This window comes from Capsicum annuum, chromosome 9 (genome assembly GCF_002878395.1).
Source record: "Capsicum annuum cultivar UCD-10X-F1 chromosome 9, UCD10Xv1.1, whole genome shotgun sequence".
Lineage (NCBI taxonomy): Eukaryota > Viridiplantae > Streptophyta > Magnoliopsida > Solanales > Solanaceae > Capsicum > Capsicum annuum.
This window is the reverse complement of record NC_061119.1, coordinates 26,863,446-26,884,320: the sequence shown is the minus strand read 5'-3', so window position 1 is coordinate 26,884,320 and position 20,875 is coordinate 26,863,446. Positions and strand designations below refer to the sequence as shown.

At 37.0% G+C, this 20,875-nt stretch overlaps 1 long non-coding RNA gene across 2 annotated transcripts in view; it reads left to right on the top strand.

Moving 5' to 3' along the window:
• The first annotated feature begins 1,348 nt into the window (after nucleotides 1-1,348).
• The window catches only part of LOC107843000, a 23,508-nt gene continuing 3,981 nt past the window's right edge, over nucleotides 1,349-20,875 (top strand). The window contains exons 1-5 of one of the 2 annotated variants that reach the window (XR_007044706.1): nucleotides 1,349-1,661; nucleotides 12,787-12,868; nucleotides 13,066-13,756; nucleotides 13,838-14,016; nucleotides 14,525-14,774. This is a non-coding gene — a long non-coding RNA (uncharacterized LOC107843000). The remainder of the gene's footprint in view (nucleotides 1,662-12,786; nucleotides 12,869-13,065; nucleotides 13,757-13,837; nucleotides 14,017-14,524; nucleotides 14,775-20,875) is intronic. The other variant, XR_001666235.2, reaches the window with a different exon arrangement.

The following is a 20,875-nucleotide window of genomic DNA, read 5'->3' as shown; positions in this document are numbered from 1 at the left end:
CCGAACTTCATTAATGACTTTGATTTAAACCACTATAATTGTCTTGAAATTTCATCATATGTATAAATTTTTTAATTTAAAACTTAATAATTTATAAAAGCTAGAATTCGGAATCCACAAAGGGTCCAAGTCCAACTGCCACTCTCTAGCATAATCTGACTCTACGCATAATCTGTCATGAATATCATAATTATAGAAAAGAATGGTCCTCGTTTCTTTTTCTTGTTTATATTGGCAGTAAATTATTTTTTTTTCTTTTTATACTCCTTCTCCATTCCAAATTATTCGTTTCAAATTGAGATGACACATTGATTAAGAAAAATAATTAACAGCATGACTAGTTTACCATAGTGCCTCTATTAAATAATGTTTATATTTTAGTTTGAAGAAAAAATAATTAATGCAAAGAATAAAACATGAAATTTTTTTTTTATTTGCTCTTAATTAATGAAAAAGAAGAAGTAAAATGAAAAATTAAATTAAAAAATTTATAACGGAGGGAGTATTCTTTATGATGCATATGCTCTAATCTCAAAAACTTGTGTTTTCCAAGAATTTTGGACAAGCATCCTCCATGAAGCATCCTTCATGATGAAAATTTTGGACAAACATCCTTCATAATGAATTCTCACTGGTCATTTCTCTGAAGGACTATTTTACTTGTCATTTTTTTTTATTTTTTATTTTTAAAAAAAGTTATTTATACTGATTAAAAGAATAATTTAATTATTCTTAATTTAATTATAATTATTCTTTGATCTCATTTTAACATTATTTATTTTAATCATATTACTCTTTTCATATTTATTGCAAGAATAAAGGTTAAAATTATAATTTGGATCATTCATTTTTAGTAAGAATGAGTGGGGGCTTTGAGCTAAAAGTGATAAAAGAGTTTCAAAAATGAGGTGTAGGTAACACAAGTCTTAATAATTGAGTGGAGGCGACAATTACTTTATTATGGATTAAGAAAGTTGGGTAAGTTTGAGAATAACCCACAAGTTTTTAAAATTTACACTTTGATCTAAATTTTTACCTAATATAGCGAAAAATGGAGGAAAAAAAAGGTGTGTTTCTCTTTTTCTCATCCACTGTTGTTTTCTCTCTCTTAGCTATTTTTGTTGTTCATTGTTGCTGCTGCTTTATTCATCATCTTCTCATTACAAAAAATGGATAATATAGCGGGGGTTTATTTGCGGGGGTTATTTTAACCTCCGTAAAATTATATGAAATGCGGGGGTGAAAAATCTGCCGCTAAGATTTATAAATTTACGGGGGTTTCAGACCCCCGCTATTAATTGCAGGAGTTTTAAACCCCCGTTATCAATCGAAAAAAATAGTGCCTAGACCCTAAAAAAAATATTTTCCCTCTTTTTTTTTTTCAATTGGCCAAACATTTTCCTTTTTTTTTTTAATTGGGCAAAACATTTCCCAAATTGACAGCTCTCACTTTCCCTTTCCCAAAGACAACTCTCATTTCCCCCAAATTAGTGTAGAGAAGAGTATTTGTCGTGGAGACCAAGAAGTCCCCAAATTTATTCATTTCCACCAACTTAGTGTAGAGAATTTTGGATCTATAGCATTGTTGATAGCAAAGAAATTTTCGTTTTCAATTTGATGCTAGTTAGTGAGCTTGCTGGTGGTGTTTTCCCCAAAAAAAGGTCTGATCTTTAATCTTTTGTGTTTCGTCTTTAATTCCTTAAGTCCTGTTCAAAATGCCTATTAACTATTAACTATTCGTGGTTTGCTATTAATAACAAGTTGGAGGTTTGCTCTTGTGATGTCTCTCCCACGATGTGTTCAAAATACCTATTAACTATTCGTGGCATTATGTCTCTATTTCGTAATTTAGTCAAGGAGTGTGACCTCCTAGGACTGCTGAATTTTGTTGTAGAAACAGAGGCGGATCTAGACGGTTGGTTTCTTAGAATTTGGAGTCTTTGTGTTAATATCCATGACAATTTGGTTAATTAGATCACTAGTGTGAAAATTTGGTTTCTTCAGCTTCATATTCCAGTAGTTCGCCCAAGTAATAATTGACCACCTTTGATATTGAAAAATTGTAACATGTTAATGAATTATCTATCTAGAATCTTTAATTACCTAGCAAATAAAAAGGGAATGAGCAATTACTTATACTATACCTAGCTTTGAGGGTAACCCTAGAACTGAAAAATTAAGTGATGCATATATATTACCTACTGCCAATACTCATGTAGAGAGTGTAGATTATGTTGTCTTTCTCATCGGTCATTGATACTCCAGCCGACCGCGTTGTACAATCGACCCTCTTTCTTTGGTACAATCGGCCAGCCAATTCTTTGGTAAGTAGAATCTGTCAAACTTTAATAATCTGTGTAGTTGCCCCAATAATCTGTGTAGGGGAGAAATTGAATTTAAGGGAGAAATCTTTTGTAATACCCTGATCTTTCTTTAAGTTAAATCTAGTCTCCAAAAGAGTTAGTGATAACTTCTTAAATGATTAATGTTTAAATCAGATAAAATTTCCCCAATTTCAACTTTTTATCATGTGGAAAATTGAATTATCTTTCCAACGATACCAATTTCATCCAAATTCGGTATCGAAGTAAAAAGAAGTTATGGACGTTTTACAGAGAACTGTCGGAACTGCCCGGAAGCGACGGTCAAGCCGATGGACCATCGAGCTAGCAATGGACCGTCGCCCAAGCCATCACGACTAAGGCAGTGAACCCGACTTCTGGTCAAGTGCGACGGTCAGGACTAACGGACCATTGAGCCAGCGATGGACTATCGCCCAAACTGAAAGTTTAGGTTCTGGCCAAGTACGCTGGACTGTACCGAAGGATCGCCGAGCCAGAGATGGACCATCGCCCAAACAGTCGCCACTTCCGATCAACGATTTTAAGCCATTTTTAAAAGGGTGTTTGGGTTTTTTTCGGGTTTTTTTCACCCATTTTAACCACTAATTATACCAGACCAGAGCTCATAACTTCTTTATTCATCCACAACACCAAATTAGTGTTTCTCTCAAAGATCAATCCCCAAGAACAAGAAACCCTAGGTGTTTAATCCCAAGTCAATAATTCAAGCTTTCCTCCACCAATCTTCAAGAAATCATCCACCCAGGTATGTAAAGTATTGATTCATGGATTTATTTCACCCATAAAGCTCAAGAATCCCATTTTAAACTCATGAATTGTGATTTCCATGTGGTGGGTTGATTTTAATTATGTTGATGTGGTTGTATGAATTCCAAGTTGGAGTCTTTATGTACTTTTCATGAAATTATGCTAGTATGTGGTTTGGAAACTTTTAAATGGAGTTGATTAAAGTAACCATGATGTATGAACTAGTGTATATGCCTAAGCCTAAGGTTATGCACGCAATGTGTTTGAGAAAATGCCCAAGAGAACAAGAATCATGCTTTAGGACTCAATTATGACCAAATTGATGAACCCATTCTTTACCTTTATGTTCAAAATGAATTCCATGTTATTGTTGTGCATTGAAATTATTTGATGGATTTTTCATGAGATTAGCCTATGAAATTATGACATGTTTATATGCATTCCTATTCATGTAACAAACCATGATAATCAAGTGCCTCATGAAATTTTTCAATGATTGTATTATGGATTATTGATTATGGTCGTGAGTCCAGGAAGTGTCATGTTTTGTCAGTTTCATGCTATCGAGTCCTGGGGGTACCTGTACCCGATAATTTAGCTGTGTACCTAGAGCCGGTGTCAGTTTTCCAGATACTCTCAGTCAAGCCATGCTTAGTATAATTCAGTCAGACTCATGACTCAGGAAAACTCAGAAATCCCAGTAATCTCAGAAATCTCAGTAACTCAGTAATCTCTGTAGTATTTCGTCAGTTAGTAAAACTCACTGAACCCAGTCCAATTCAGTTCAATTAATCATGTTTCAGTGTCTAATTCAGATCGGAGTAGGAATTAGCACAGAGTAAACCCAAGGATGAGGGCACACACTGACAGTTGAGGGTGTAATCCTTAGAAGCAATCCTTACGTTCCAAAACTATGTAGCCAACATAGGTTGAGACATTAACACTGACAGATGAGGGTTAATGAGGTAGATTAAAACTGGCAGATGAGGGTCCCACTGTTCTCTTTTGGGGATACTATCAGATGAGGGTCACCCACAGCTTGTCCTTATCAGTGGTGCGGTATTGACACCCTTCTAATTGGGGTTACAAATTGGCCCCCAACTCAGCTATAATAGTTTATTTGGGATATGTCAGTTAGATGACTACTTTTTACAGTTACAGTCTCAGTTTCAGTCTCAGTAATAGAACTCAGATAGTTCTACAAAATTCAGGTCTGTCAGATACAATCACCCAGTTCAGTATGAAACTTAGCTAGTTCCATCAGAAATAGGACTGTCAAACACAGTTATTCAGATAATAGTATATCAGTTATACAAAACTTATGTTATCAGTATTCAAATTCAGTGATGTTATGATCTCAGTTACAATTCACGTTTTCATGCATGTATTCTCACATTCATGTTATTCAGTCAATTAGTATTGTTCATGCATATAAACCCCTTGCATTCAGTCTACCTCACTTGCATACTAGTATATTCAATCGTACTGACACATTTGTGCTATGGTGTTTTGTACCATAGGTTCAGAAGCACGAGCTTCAGAGCATCCGTAGTAGATCAGATGTTCAGCAGCTAGACTAGCAGCGAGTCCTCATCATTTGAGGATAACATGATTATTTTATTACTTTATTATTTTTAGTAGTCCGAAGTTAGTTGGGGACATATCCCATCAACTCCAAAGTTTTTAGACAGTTTAGAGGCTTTCAAACTAGCATGTTCAGACAGTTATTTCAGTTTTGGTATGGTGATACCATATTATTTAGATGTTATGTTTGATCAAATATTTAAACCTTATGACATTTCAGCCTTCTATTCGCATTTCGACAGTATGTTATGCAGTGCACAGTACAAATATCAATCATGGGTTGGCTAGTGGTCCTTCGGGATTATTAAAATCGTGCAACATTTTGGGTACTAGATTCGAGGCGTTACAAACTTTATATCAGAGCCTAAGGTTCAATAGTATCCTAGAGAGTCTGAAAGCTGCATCTAGTAGAGTCTTGCGCATGGGTATGTTGTGCGCCATATTTATGTACAGGAGGCTATAAGATATTTTAGGAACAGTTTCCCTTCTTTCAGTATTTATGTCATGACAGTGAGCATAAGCTCAAATTTAACTCCCAGTCTAATTCATTTTTCCTTTTTTTCTATATAACATGCCTCTCAAGAGAAGAAACGAAAATCAGTCAGCCCCTCAGTCTGTCCAAGCAGATCCCTTCAACGAATGTATCTCTCATACAAAGGTCAGAGCTGCATTCACTACTCTTGCTAACTCAGTTGCTACTCAGAATAAATGACCAGCTGTCGCTCTGGCCAACCCAATGGCCAATTCAGCTGCAGCCAAGATTTGGGACTTCACTCGAATGAATCCTCCATCCTTTTTTGGGTCTAAGTCAGATGAGGATCCTCAGGAATTTCTTGATCAGGTTTAGAAAGTTACCGATATCATGGGGGTGTCAGCTGTTGAGAGTGCTGAGCTAACTACATACCAGTTGTAGGATGTGGCTCACACATGGTTCAAATAGTAGAAAGTAGAGAGGGGTGCAAATATAGGACCCATAGAATGAGAGGAGTTTTCCACTGCTTTTCTTGATATATTCTTCCCCCTAGAGCTGAGAGAAGCTAAGATGTTACCCAAAGTCATCCGTTCCAGCTCCTTCCTCAGCCAATGCTCTAGTTCCTAAGTTCAGGAATAGTAACAAAGATAGGGCACCAGGCTCTAAGTCTCAGGGTAGTGTTGGCAGTGCCCGAACCAATTTTTTTTGCCAAACTTGTGGTAAGAACTACAACGGTATTTGCAGAGCTGGCAGTGATTTGTGATTTGGATGTGCAAGCCCGACCATAAAGTTAGAGATTGTCCCTAGTCGGGATTTCAGGGTCAGCAGAACAGTTTCTCAGTTCAGTTCGATCACCCGAATCAGTAGGGTGCCATATCCAGCACAACCAGTATGTAGTAACCAAACAGACTCTACGCTCTTCAGTACCGATAGGATCAAGAAAATTCTCCTGAATTGGTTATTGGTATATTACAGATCTTTCATGTACATGTTTATACTTTGTTAGATCCAGGCGCATCTTTGTCTTTTATTACTCCTTATATAGAAGTTAATTTCGGAGTCAGTCCCAAAATTCTAGTAGAGCCCTTCTCAGTCTTTACCCCAATGGGTAATACTATTATAGCTCGACGGGTATAAAGGAACTGTCTTATAGTATCTCAGAAAGTCACATTAGCATACTTAGTCGAATTAGAGATGACTGATTTTGATGTCATTCTCGGCATGGATTAGATTCATTCCTGCTATGCCACAGTCGACTGCAAAAATAGAGTTGTCCAATTTCATTTTTCGAATGAATCTATCCTAGAGTGGAGGGGTAGCACTTCAGCTTTCAGGGGTCAGCTTATTTCCTACCTTCGGGCACAGAAAATGATGTCTAAGTAATGTGTTTATCATCTTGTTTGAGTTAAGGACACTAGTTTCAAAACTCCCAATCTCGAATCAATCCCAGTAGTGAATGAATATTCAGATGTCTTTCTTAAGGATCTTCCAGGAATTCCTCCCGAAAGGGAAATAAACTTCGGCATTGATTTTCTTCCAGATGCTCAACCTATATCTATTCTGCCATACAGAATGGCACCAACAGAACCCAGAGAATTAAAAGAAGAATTAAAGGATCTCCGAAACAAGGGATTCATCAGATCCAGTGTGTTCCCATGGGTTGCACCAGTCTTATTCATGCGAAAAAAAGACGGTTCTCTTAGAATATGTATAGACTACTGTCAACTCAATAAAGTCATGGTCAAGAACAAGTATCCACTTCTAGAATTGATGACTTGTTTGACCAACTTTAGGGTGCCAGTTACTTCTCCAAGATTGACCTCAGATTAGGCTATCATCAACTCAAGTCAGAGAATGTGACATTCCAAAAATAGCTTTTCGAACTCGGTATGGTCACTTCAAATTCTTAATCTTGTCCTTTGGTCTTACTAATGTCCCAGCAGCTTTCATGGACTTGATAAACCATGTGTTCAAGCAGTACTTGGACATGTTCTTCATAGTTTTCATAGATGATATTCTTTTCTATTCTCGTAGTGAGCAAGATCATACAAACCATCTCAGAATAGTGTTACAGACTCTCCAAAATCATCAGTTGTTTGCCAAATTTAGAAAATATGAGTTTTAGCTAAGGTCAGTAGCATTCCTTGGTCATATCATTTCCGGTGATGGCATTAGAGTTGATCCTAAAAAATCTGAAGCAGTAACAAACTAGCCTCGCTCTGTATCTCCATCAGATATTAGGAGTTTCTTAGGTTTGGCTAGATATTACAAATGTTTTTTGAGGGATTTTCTTCTATTGCATCCCCTATGTCCAGATTGACTCAAAATAAAGTCAAGTTTCAGTAGTCAGATCCTTGGGAGAAGAGTTTTTAAGAGTTGAAGACTCGACTCACCTCAGCTCCAGTTTTAGCTCTTCCAGATAGTTCAGATGGGTCATGGTGTACTGAGATGCATCCAAAGTAGGTTTGGGTTGTGTCCTTATGCAGTATGGTAAGGTCATAGCCTACGCCTCCAGACAACTTAAACCCCATGAGAAGAATTATCCCACTCATGATCTTGAGTTAGCAGCCATAGTTTTTGCCTTAAATATTGGGAGGCAATAATTTTATAGTGTTCATGTAGACGTATTCACAGATCACAAGAGCCTTCAGTATGTATTCTCTCAGAAAGATCTTAACCTCTATCAGAGAAGGTGGTAAGAGCTCTTAAAAGATTACAACATGAGTGTCCTTTATCATCCTGGTAAGACCAATGTAGTGGCCGATGCTCTCAGTAGACTGTCTATGAGTAGTATTGCTTATGTTCAGGACAGGAAGAAGAGGTTAGCTCAGGAAATCCATCTGCTTGCCCGACTAGGTGTCCGCTTAGTCGATTCAACAGAAGGTAGTTTATGGGTTCAGAATAGTTCAGAATCATCTCTAGTATCTGAGGTGAAAGAAAAGTAAGATAGAGATCCCAGTCTTGTTAAGTTAAAAGAGTCGGTCAAAGATCATAAGGTAGAGGTTTTCTCCTAAGGAGGAGATGGTGTTTTGCATTGTCAGGGTCGTCTGTGTGTTCCAGGTGTAGATGACTTGAGGCAATGAATTTTTGCAGAAGCGTATGGTGTGCGTTACTCTATTCATCTAGGGGCCACTAAGATGTACCGCGACTTGCAGAAGATCTATTAGTGGATTGGGATGAAAAGAGATATTACAGAGTTTGTGGCTAAGTGATCTACATGTCAGCAGGTTAAGATAGAGCATCAGAAGCCTAGTGGGTCCATGCACGAGTTCATTATTCCTACTTAGAAGTGGGAAGAAGTGAACATAGACTTTGTGATGGGTTTGCCTCGTACTCGTCACCAGCATGATTCATTCTGGGTCATTGTAGACAGGATAACCAAATCAGCTCATTTTCTTCCAGTCCATACCTTCTATTTAGCCAAGGATCATGCCAAACTCTATATCAGGGAGTTGTCCAGATTGTACGGTGTTCCATTGTCTATTGTCTCAGATAAAGGTACCTAGTTTATCTCTCACTTTTGGAAATCATTCCAGAAGGTTCTTGGTACCCAAGTTTATCTTAGTACAACCTTTTAGCCCCAGACATATGGTCAAGAAAAAAGGATCATTCAGACTATAGAAGATATGCTGCAAGCGTGTGTAATTGATTTCAAGGGTAGTTGGGATGATCGCTTGCCTTTGATTGAGTTTGCATACAACAACAACTATTATTCTAGCATTCGAATGGCTCCATTCGAAGCTCTCTATGGTAGGAGATGCAGATCTCCAATTGGTTGGTTCGAAGTTAGTGAGGCCTTAGTTATAGGGCCTGACTTAATAGTCAATACCTTAGAGAAAGTCCAGTTGATCAGAGAAAGACTCCGGGATGCTCAGAGCCGACAAAAGTCTTATGCAGATGTGCGCAGAAAGGATCTCGAGTTTGAGATTGGTGATTATTTGTACTTGAAAATCTCTTCCATGAAGGGAGCAAAGCGGTTCAGCAAGAAGGGAAAACTCAATCGCCGATATGTCGGTCCCTTCAAAATTCTCAGTTATTTCGGCAAGGTAGCTTATGAGCTCGAATTGCCTTCAGATCTAGACTCAGTTCATCCGTTTCCTTTCTAAAGAAGTGCATAGGTGACCCAGCAGTTGTAGTCCCGGCAGAGGGCTTAGACATTTAGAACAACCTTTCTTTTGAAGTGATCCCAGTTAAAATTCTTAACTACCAGACTAGCAGATTGAGGAACAAGGAAGTCCTTCTGGTCAAGTTCTTTGGCGGAATCAGTCCGTTGAAGGAGCTACTTGGGAAGTAGAAGCAGACGTGCAGACCAAGTATGCTCACCTCTTCTCCACAAACGCAGACTCAGCCTAAGGTAATAGCTTTCTTAAGCCTATTCAGTTTCATGTTCAGATTTTAGTTATAAACTTGGTATTAAATACTCTTGCATATCCATTCATATGCTCATGTATCATGTCATTCACGTATTTATGCATCAGATATGCATTCTCATCACGAGAAACTCAGCTTCTAAGTAACTTTAGTCATGCATTCATAAAGACTATCCATCACATATTCATGCATCAGACATGCATATTCAGTATGAGATTTCAGTCTATTAGAAATTCCAGTCATATAGACATTCTCAAATGTTCACATCCCTTAAGTAAGATCAGTCTATCAGCTTTCCTAATCTAGTCAGTCCCATTCGAGGACGAATGTTCCCAAGGGGGAGATATTGTAATACCCCAAACTTCTTTAAGTCAAATTTAGTCTCCAGAAGAGTTAGTGATGACTTCCTAAATGATTAATGTTTAAATCAGATAGAATTTCCCCAATTTTGACTTTTTATCATGTGGAAAATTGAATTACCTTTTCAACGATACCAATTTCATCCAAATCCGATATCAGAGTAAAAAAAAGTTAAAGACGTTTTACAGAGAACTATCGGAACTGCCCAGAAGCGACGGTTAGGATGACAGACCATTGAGCTAGCAACGGTTAGGCCAACAGACCGTCTAGCTAGCGGCGGTTAGGCCGACGGACCGTCGAGCTAGCGATGGTTAGGCCAACGGACCATCGAGCTAGCGACGGACCATTGCCCAAACCGTCACTACTAAGGTAGTGAACCTGACTTCTGGTCAAGTGCGACAGTCAAGACCGAAGAACCATCGAGCCAGTGACGGACCATCACCCAAACCATTATAAATGAGGCAAAAAGTTCAGGTTCTGGCCAAGTGCGACGGTTAGGACCGATGGACCATCAAGCCAGTGCTGGACCATTGCCCAAATTGTCACTACTTCTGATCAATGATTTTAAGCCATTTTTAAAAGGGTATTTGGATTTTTTCCACCTGTTTTAACCCTTAATTATACCATACTAGAGCTCATAACTTCTTTATTTATCCACAACACCAAATTAGGGTTTCTCTCAAAGATCAATCCCCAAGAACAAGAAACCTTAGGTGTTTAATCTCAAGTTAAGAATTCAAGCTTTCCTCCACCAATCATTAAGAAATCATCCACCCAGGTATGTAAAGTATTGATTCATGGGTTTCTTTCACCCATGAAGCTCAAGAATCCTATTTTAAACTCATGAATTATGATTTTCATGTAATGGGTTGATTTTAATTATGTTGATGTGGTTGTATGAATCCCAAGTTGGAGTCTTTATGGACTTTTCATGAAATTATGGCAGTATGTGGGTTGGAAACTTTTAAATGGAGTTAATTAAAGTAACCATGATGTATGAACTAGCGTATATGCCTAAGCCTAAGGTTATGCATGCAATGTGTTTGATAAAATTCCCAAGAGAACAAGAATCATGATTTAAGACTTAATTATGACCAAATTAATGAACCCATGCTTTACCTTTATGTTTAAAATGACTTCCAGGTTATTGTTATGTATTGAAATTATTTGATAGATTATTCATGAGATTAGCCTATGAAATTATGACATATTTATATGCATTCCTATTTATGTACCAAACCATGATAATCAAGTGCCTCATGAAATTTCCCAATAATTGTATTGTGGATTGTTGATTATGGTTGTGAGTTCAGGAAGTGTCATGTCTTGTCAGTTTCATGCTATCGAGTCCTAGGGTACTTATACCCGACAATTTAGCTGTGTGCCTAGAGCTAGTGTCAGTTTTCAAGATACTATTAGTCAAGCCATGCTTAGTATAATTCAGTCAGACTCATGACTCAGGAAAACTCAGAAATCCCAGTAATCTCAGAAATCTCAGTAACTTAGTAATCTCTGTAGTATTCTATCTGTCAGTGGAACTCACTGAACCTAGTCCAGTTCAGTTCAGTTAATTATGTTTTAGTTTCTATTCAGATGGGAGTAGAAATTAGCACCGAGTGAACCCAAGGATGAGGGCACACACTGGCAGTTGAGGGTGTGATCTTTAGAAGTAATCCTTGCGTTCCAGAACTATGTAACCAGCATAGGTTGAGACATCAACATTGATAGATGAGGGTTGATGAGGTGGATTAACACTGTCAGATAAGGGTCCCACCGTTCTCTTTTGGGGACACTATCAGATTTGGGTCACCCACAGCTTGTCCTTACCAGTGGCACGATATTGGCACCCTTGTAATTGGGGTTATAGATTGGACCCCAACTCAGCTGTAATAGCTTATTTGGGGCATGTCAGTTAGATGAATACTTTCCAAAGTTACAGTCTCAGTCTCAGTAATCAAACTCAGATAATTCTACAAAATTCAGGACTGTCAAATACAATCACCCAGTTCAGTACGAAACTCGACTAGTTCAATCAGAAATAGGACTGTCAGACACAGTCATTTAGATAATAGTGCAGTTATACGAAACTTATGTTATCAGTATTCAGATTTAGTGATGTCATGATCTCAATTACAATTCACGTATTCATGCATGTATTCTCACGTTCATGTTATTCAGTCAGTTAGTATTGTTCATGCATATAAACCCCTTGCATTCAGCCAACCTCACTTTCATACCAGTACATTCAATCGTACTGACGCATTTACACTATGGTGTTTTATACCATAGGTTCAGAAGTACGAGCTCCAGAGCACCTTAGTAGATCAGATATTCAATGGCCAGACTAGTAGTGAGTCCTCATCATTCGAGGATAGCATGATTATTTTATTACTTTATTATTTTCAGTAGTCTGGAGTTAGTTAGGGACATGTCCCATCCACTCCACAGTTTTTTGACAGTTTAGAGGATTTCAGACTAGCATGTTCAGATAGTTATTTCAGTTTTGGTATGGGATACCATATTATTCAGATGTCATGTTTTATTAAATATTTGAACTTTATGGACTTTCAGCCTTTTATTCTACATTTATACAGTATGTTATGCGGTGCTTAGTACAGATATCGGTCATGGGTTGGCTAGTGGTCCTTCGAGATTGTTAGCACCGTGTAGCATTTCGGGTACCATATTCGGGGCTTTACATCTTTCCAACTCTATATATGTTCCCCCAATAATAGAATCTCTTCCAGTTATTCATATGATTCCGACACACCGGTTATTTGATTTACTTATTTGTATGTCTTCCTTAATGATAACTTCATGTTGATAACTGCGTTATGTGCATATGTTGATAAAAGTTTGTTTCTTGTTGACTTAATTAATGGTGTGAAGAAAGGCAAGGCTTGCTGACTAATTAAGAAAAGGGGTCAGTTGATAATCCACACAGTGGCGTAGCTACATAGATTGAAGGGTGGTAAGTTTGGTAAATCTTAGCTAGTTCTTTCGGTGTTTTTGACCTATATACTTGTACGAGACAAAGAGCATTCGATGCTTATCCGTGCTTTATCATTTGCCCGTATTACAATTTTTAAATTCTAATTTTGAGTTGCTCATTTTATGGAAGTATCCTCTGAAGTTATTACAGCTAAAATTCTGTAACTGGTGTTACAGCTTGATGATATATCTTGGGATGAGGTCTGCCCTAATGATGATCATATAGTGCCACATCCAAGTAGTCGACTCACCAATGAACCACTCTCCCAGAATGATAGCCGTAAGAAACCTCGCCATGAATTAATTGGTTTAACAGGTAATGGAGGTGATCAATCTACTGGTAAATATGCTAATCTGCAAAAGGATCAAGTATTGAGTAATAAAAGCCCCCAAATGCTGGAAAAAGATTCATGGGCTGATGCACCTGATGCTGCATTCTCTTCTCCACGCTGAGAATACCAGGACATCCAATTTTTCCATCAAAAGTAATAATCTAGAATCCATTGAGAGCGAGTCCTGTCTTAATGGTCGCACTTTAGATGACAAGAATGCTGCTGTGGGGGAAAACTCTTATAACTATCCACTTTGTCTCATTTCTCAGGCTGATCTAGGTTGAAGACAATTGATCTATGTTGATGAGTTTGATGTTTTTCTCCTTGAATAGATACCGCAATAACTATCACAGGGACAGCGAATACAAGAGAAGTAACAGTAGAAGCATTGATCGCTATGAGCGTGATAGGTATAGGCAGAGGGAGCGGGACTATCGCTATCAGAGTAGGAGCGGCATCTTAAGTCCAAACTATGATCGAGATTACGGTAGGGGACGTGACAGAAAACACCGTAGATGGAGCCCATCTTTTGATAGGTTTTCACTTTATCTATTATATACAATGTGTATTGTCTTTTATTGCTTTAGATCAGCCAGTTATTGTGAAATATATTGCAGTGCCTCCCTAGCTCGGTGCAGCCCAAGTTCTCTTAGGAAAGAGTCTACTCGTAGAATCTTATCACCCAAAAAGAGAAGTCCTGAGAGGCGCATTCAGTGAATGCTCTCCAACTCCGCATAGCCGTTCTCCTCCAGGTCGGGCAATGGATTCCCGAAGTCCTTTTCCTCGTGCTGATGAGGTAATAGCCTGAGCTTTGGTGATGGATCCTATTTTTCTAGTTAAATCTTTTTGCTAGGTCATATATGATCTTATTTTTCAACTTTTCAAGTGTAATTTTCTGGTGGCAATCTGAAAACGGGCAGATGAAGTGCATCAACTTTAGCTGTCTTCTGAATGTGCTGTTAAAAATACAAACTGTGATGTAATTTCAAGGCAGAAGTATTATCTGGCATTTTGGTAGGACTGGTCTCCTGATGTTTAATGTTTCTGTACTCTATGTAGTGCATGCTTTTGCTATCTATAAGTTTTTTTGTGTTATTGTACTGGGTTGGGAACTTAGATATTATGAGTCATGGTGCTGAAACTATGTTGATGAATTCCTTCGACCACTTTTTGCATTATGCATACAACTGATCAACTGTTACTTCTCTATATTCTTTCCTACTACTGCACTTCTCAGTATAAGACAAAGTATACTTCCTATGGATGTACTAACTTTGTAACCAAACTCGTGCTGAGTTTTATAGTTATGATCGAGAGACGGTTGATGAGGTTGATGTCAGATGATGATGATGATGTGACTGTCAACCCGTATAGTAGCTTATAGTTAGTTCGTGAAATTTGACGAGGCTGATTGGTAGATTATGTGTTGATTATTGCTGATGGTTAGCTGTTGATATGCAGCTTTCGATGCTATTTGTAGTTAATGTATTTGCAATGCATAATAGCAGATACTGGCTGGAGGTTTTCTATGTGCACCTGTATATAATATATTAGGTAAGCCTTTTTCTCCAGTCAAGAGCTCATGAGTCGTATTATGCTTTCATCCACAGAAAAGGAGCTCATCAAGTTCTTATATTAAATCTAAAAAATAAGGTTCATCCAAGGATTAGTTTATTCAAATCATTAAACCTATCTTTCTATCTTTTTTTTTTCTTTTGACTTCTGCAAAGTTTGGTGCTTATAAAATTGTCTTTGAACTGGGATGGGATGCAACTGGGTATGTAGGATGGACAGAGTACGGATCTACCTCTGTGCCCGATGTTGCTAGTGAGGTTTCTTATTGTTGAAGCTGATGCTAGTTGTTTGACGTGCTGGCCCCTGAATAGGGTCAATATCTCATGTGGTCTATTTGCCCCCCAGCACTCATAGCAGTTGAGAAATATCATACTAGATGATGATGTCTTATTATGAATTATGATTTTCTTGCTCGTGGATCGTGATTGTAGTTGAATGTGTTAATAATTTGTGCCCTACTGATTATCTTATTTTTGCCTAACTGTTGCTTATTGATGGAACGGGTTGCCTGACGTGTTCCAAGGAAGCAGTAAAACAGAGAGTAAAGAACACAATGATTTTTACGTGGAAAACACCCGGCTCAAAAAGATGTAAAAAACCACGATTGTACCTCTACAGGATTTAACCCCAAAACTCTGAGCCTTAACAACGACTGATTACAAAACTCTTGTAACCAAAAAATAGGAATTATAAACTCTAATCCCTATAACTCAATAACTAGGAATTATAAACTCTAATTTCTAACTACACACACCTCCCAAGGTATGCTTTCCCATTGTCTTTGAGTTTTCCCCAACTCAAAGACTAGATCCTAATTCAGTTTATAACACACTTAAACTAATATTACATCAATAGTTCAAACACAATGAACAACTATAAAAATCAACGCTAAAACTCTTAGCTGGACTCTATACTTAGGACCAGGTTCTTCAATATGTTTCTTCAGTGATTGAGTAGCACTTCGTGAAGTCAATCTGTCGATTGTGCTTTTCTACTTTGTAAGTGTGTGTCTTATTCTGACTGCTGCATTTTCTATTTAAGCACAGCTCTCCAAAGAGTCATTCTTTATTTCAAACTCCTTCTCTAATCAAAACTCTCATTGCATAGAGTTTTACTTCAAGTGAGACTCCTTCTTCAATTCCAATTCTTGTCTCCTTGGTGTTGTAGTCAAATTTCAATTCTTTAAATCAGCACATATCAATTTATCAGAATCTTTCTCCTCCCACACATAGGACTCTTCAAGATATACTCAGAAATGAAACTCCTTCTTTACGTAGGACTCCTTTTTCAACTCAACTTGCTTTCCCTTATCATCAAGTGTTTGAATCAAATTCAACTTGTTCTATTCCCCATGTGATCAGTAAGTTGAAGTTTCGAGTTGCATTGAATTAAGTCATATCAACTTGTTTCATTCATATTGTCATTCATCAAAACTTCGAGGTTCCAACAAATTCCCCCTTTTTGATGATGACAAACCTCTTGTCTTTGTGCATCCAAATATCTTCACCTGTAGGCACTTAAGTATAAAACACTAGAATGAAACAAGTTAGTCAATGAGTTATAAACATTACACAACCCTCTTATCTTTCCCCTTTTCGCATCATCAAAAAACCATTTCAATGCAATAATATACTAGCCAAAGTGATTTGTTATGCTATTCATGGACACTAGGGCTATCACCAAAACAATCTGACAAAGACTTTAGCCAACCTAATAATGTATTAAAGAGAGCAAAAATATGAGTCAATTTAGCAAAGATAACCATTTCATTTAACTGGCAGAGCATGTTCCACATTAAAACTAAGCTAGTACTGAACAAAGCAAAACAATTGAGCATTAAAAAAATGATATAAAAGTAGGACATGACTAAGGATACAAATAGTGAGGAGTTCATGAGGAAGGTGGAACAGGTGATATCAACTGTGTCAATTGTTGAATGACTTCAACATTTTCATCCCTTTATCAATCAAGGTCAAGCTTCAAAGTCATGATCCTAGCCTTAAAGACCTCTTATTCCACTTCATGGCTGTCTTATGCAGCTTCTAGTTCAATTTTTTTTTATCATATGAGTCTTAGCCCTCCTTATTGAAACAGGTATAGCAACATGATTCATCTGTTCAAGAACATCTATTTTTTTATAAGTCAAACCTGATTTAGGACTGAGAAGCCCAAAAAAAATTACCAATTAGGAACTAAAAGGGAAAGCATGTCCCTTTTCATTCTTCATAAACATATGCTGCATGTGATTGATGATCAAGCTTGGCAAATCCATGGTACACAACTGATATTTTGGTTGAGAAAGAAGAAGGAATTCTGGTATAGGATTAACACACTTGTGCACACCCATTTGGAGAAAATCAAAGAAAGTTTGATCAATAATTCATTAGCTTTATTAGACAATGAGAGGATGAAGTGTGTGGAATTGAACAGGTGTGCTCAACTGTTTCAACTTAGACAACCTATGCTTTTGTCAGTGTAGAACATACCTGATAACAAGAACTTTGTGGTCATAATTGGTTGCTTGTACCTATTTTTCTGCACAATCTAATTCAAAATTAGGTTAGAAAAGTCAAAAATCTAGAATTAGGACACACAACTAAATGTGCAAGACTGAATAGAATAACTTTTTAGCTAATAAGATTAAAAAGAAAAATAATTATTCTAGTCAATCATTGAGGTGAGTTCATGCAATTTTAATCATCCCCAAGTCTAACCTATTCCTTTTAAAATTCTCTCTACTTAGTGCCTTTGGTGCTTACATAGTCAACATTTTTATAGCCTTCAAGAGTATAATTGCTTTCCTTTGGATACCATAATCTCAAGGCATTGATTCCCATGGGATATCTCAAGATCCTTTTGACAACATCAATTCTTATAAACTACCAACAAAATTACCAGCAACTTGTGTTGGTTTTATTGATGCATCCATTACTTTATTTGTTGTTTCCCCTGTCAATATGCCCTCAGTCTGTACAACAGTTGGACCAGGTAGTACAACATGTTCCTGTGCATGCTCATCAGTTTCATTGTTATCCTTTTTTTTCATATTTTTAAATCTCCCTTTCTTCCCTCTTACACGAGCACTACAAATCTGACCATCTTTCAAATGATCCATTCCCCCTTTAAATGTGGTGAGTGAAAGAAACTTTATTTTATTCTAGTCTTATGCCTTAAGCAAGCTTTATTTATGCATAAATTTTGCTTGCCTCCTTTCACTCTCACCTACAAAACAAACTAAGAGTTAACTTTTGGCACCCAGACAGGCTTAAGTCCTTTCTTATGAGTAAATGGATGAATCAGATTTCTTTTAACCCATGCAAGCAATAGGTTACGTGACCTGTTTCTCTGACCAAGTTTAGTTATCCTTTTCTTGGTCTGGGATAGTTTATTTGCCATATTTAGTCTGCTGGATCTTCTTTTGGCAGCAACAGGACATTTAGTGGTTGGGTGTCCTAGTTTTCCACAAATATAACATAAATCCTTATAGGAAATGGTTTCTTTGTGAAAACCTCTGCCAACCCTCTCATTTTGAGTCCTACTACTTAGATGATTAACAATTCTAGATGACTTGGACCACCGATTAGCTCTTTCAAGATCAAGTTTTATCTTAGAGTTTTCTTGAGTTATCTTTCTAACCTTTTCTCTTTGAAAAAACAATTCATATTTTCTTTGTTTAAGTTTAGACTCAATTCTTTGATGATTTTCACTCATGGCTCCTTTTTCTTTTTCAGTAATTGACAACTTTAAGATTTCTAATTTTAGATCAAGGTTTGATGAACCAAGTTGACTAACCAGTTCCTTTAGGGTGCAGTTTTCTGTATCAATGACATTTTTACAAGTCTTAAGATCAATGTAATCAAACTTTAAACTTGAAAAACATTGAATAACTGATCCCTTTCAGATGTGAGCTCGTGAAAATCATCAATCAATGCATTCATCAAGGGAATTAGTCTTTTCTTAGAACAAAGATGAAATTTATCTTTAAGATCTTGTATACTTACATCAGATTTTACTTCCTTTTCTTCTATGTCTGAGTCACCTATAGCCATAAGTGCACTTTCATCAACTTCATCATCATCAGATTCTTCTGAGCTTGGTCCTCATGCAGCCATCATAGCAAATGATTTCTTTCTTTTGGAGTAAGATTTCTCTATTTCAGCTCTTTCATTTTTTCCCTTAATTTCCCATAATGGACAATCCCTGATCATGTGATCTATATCTTTATACTTGAAACAACCAGTTTGAGACTTATAGTTGGAACAACACCTTCTACTCGTTCCTCTCTTGTTCTACCGCTTTCCTTTCTTAAAATACCTTTTGAAATTCTTGGTAAGCTTTCTATTATTCAGATCTGATTCTACACTGTCAGACTCTTTCAGTGCTATTGAATTATCCTTAATTCCTTTATTTTTCTCTAAGGTATCTATGTTCTTCTCATATATGTTTTCAAGAGTTTCCTAAATTTGTTTTGCAGTGGTGCAACCTGAGATCCTGTTGTATTCATCTGGTCCAAGTCCGCAAATAAGAATATACTTAGCTTTTGCATTCTTTCCAAGCATCTTAAAGTCGGTCTTATCATACTCACTCTTGTTTTTTAATACATCCTTGTTTTTAGAATCCTTCTTCATGGGGTATTGAGGTCTATCAATAATTCTATTCCAGAGTTCGTAGTTAACAGCCTGAAGAAAATCTTTCATCCTTTCTTTCCATCCTGAGTAGTACTGTCCATTGAATAGTGGAGGCCTGCTGATATCTTATCCTTTGCAGTAGCCAGTAGGTGGTGCATAATTCATCATATTGATCTTTGTCTTTGGTGCTATCCTTTTTTAAGACAACCTGACTCTGATACCACTTGTTAAGAATTCATGCCCTACTGATTATCTAATTTTTGCCTAACTGTAGCTTATCGATGGAACGGGTTGCCTGACGTGTTCCACTGACGTGTTCCAAGGAAGCAGTAAAACAGATAGTAAAGAACACAATGATTTTTATGTGGAAAACATCCAGCTCAAAAAGATGTAAAAAACCACGACCTGTACCTCTACAGGATTTAACCCTAACTTCACTAAATAACTCTGAGCCTCAACAACAGCTGATTACAAAACTCTTGTAACCAAAAAATAGGAATTATAAACTCTAATCCCTATAACTCAACAACTAGGAATTATAAACTCTAATTCCTAACTATACACACCTCCCAAGGTATGTTTTCCCAAAGTCTCTTAGTCTTTCCCAACTCAAAGACTAGCTCCTAATTCAGTTTATAACACACTTAAACTAATATTACATCAATAGTTCAAACACAATGAACAACTATAAAAATCAACGCTAAAACTCTTAGATGGATTCTATACTTAGGACCAGGTTCTTCAATATGTTTTTTCAGTGATTGAGTAGCACTTTATGAAGGCAATCTGTCGATGTGCTTTTCTGCTTTGTAAGTGCGTGTCTTACTCTGACTGCTGTATATTCTATTTAAGCAAAGCTCTCCAAAGAGTCATTCTTTATTTCAAACTCCTTCTCTAATCAAAACTCTCATTGCATAGAGTTTTACTTCAAGTGAGACTCCTTCTTCAATTCCAACTCTTGTCTCCTTGGTGTTGTAGTCAAATTCTAATTCTTTAAATGAGCGCATATTAATTTATCAGAATCTTTCTCCTCCCATACATAGGACTCTTCAAGATATACTCAGAAGTGAAACTCCTTCTTTACGTAGGACTCCTTTTTCAACTCAACTTGTTTTCCCTTATCATCAAGCATTTGAATCAAATTCAATTTTTTCTATTCCCCATGTGATCAGTAATTTAAAGTTTTCAGTTGCATTTAATTAACTCATATCAACTTGTTTCATTCATATTATCATTCATCAAAACTTCAAGGTTCCAACAGCATGAAATGCTAGTTAATTATATGTTGCAAATCCTTTTAGCTTTGGGGTGCGGATGATGTTCCAGAGCCTCTCACTCGATCCAACATTATGCTTTATGTTGCTGATGGTCTCCTTGGTGATTCAGCTTCAACATATTTTTTTTTGGGTTTGTGTTATTTTATATTGTTTGCCCCCGTGGCTAGACAGGTCT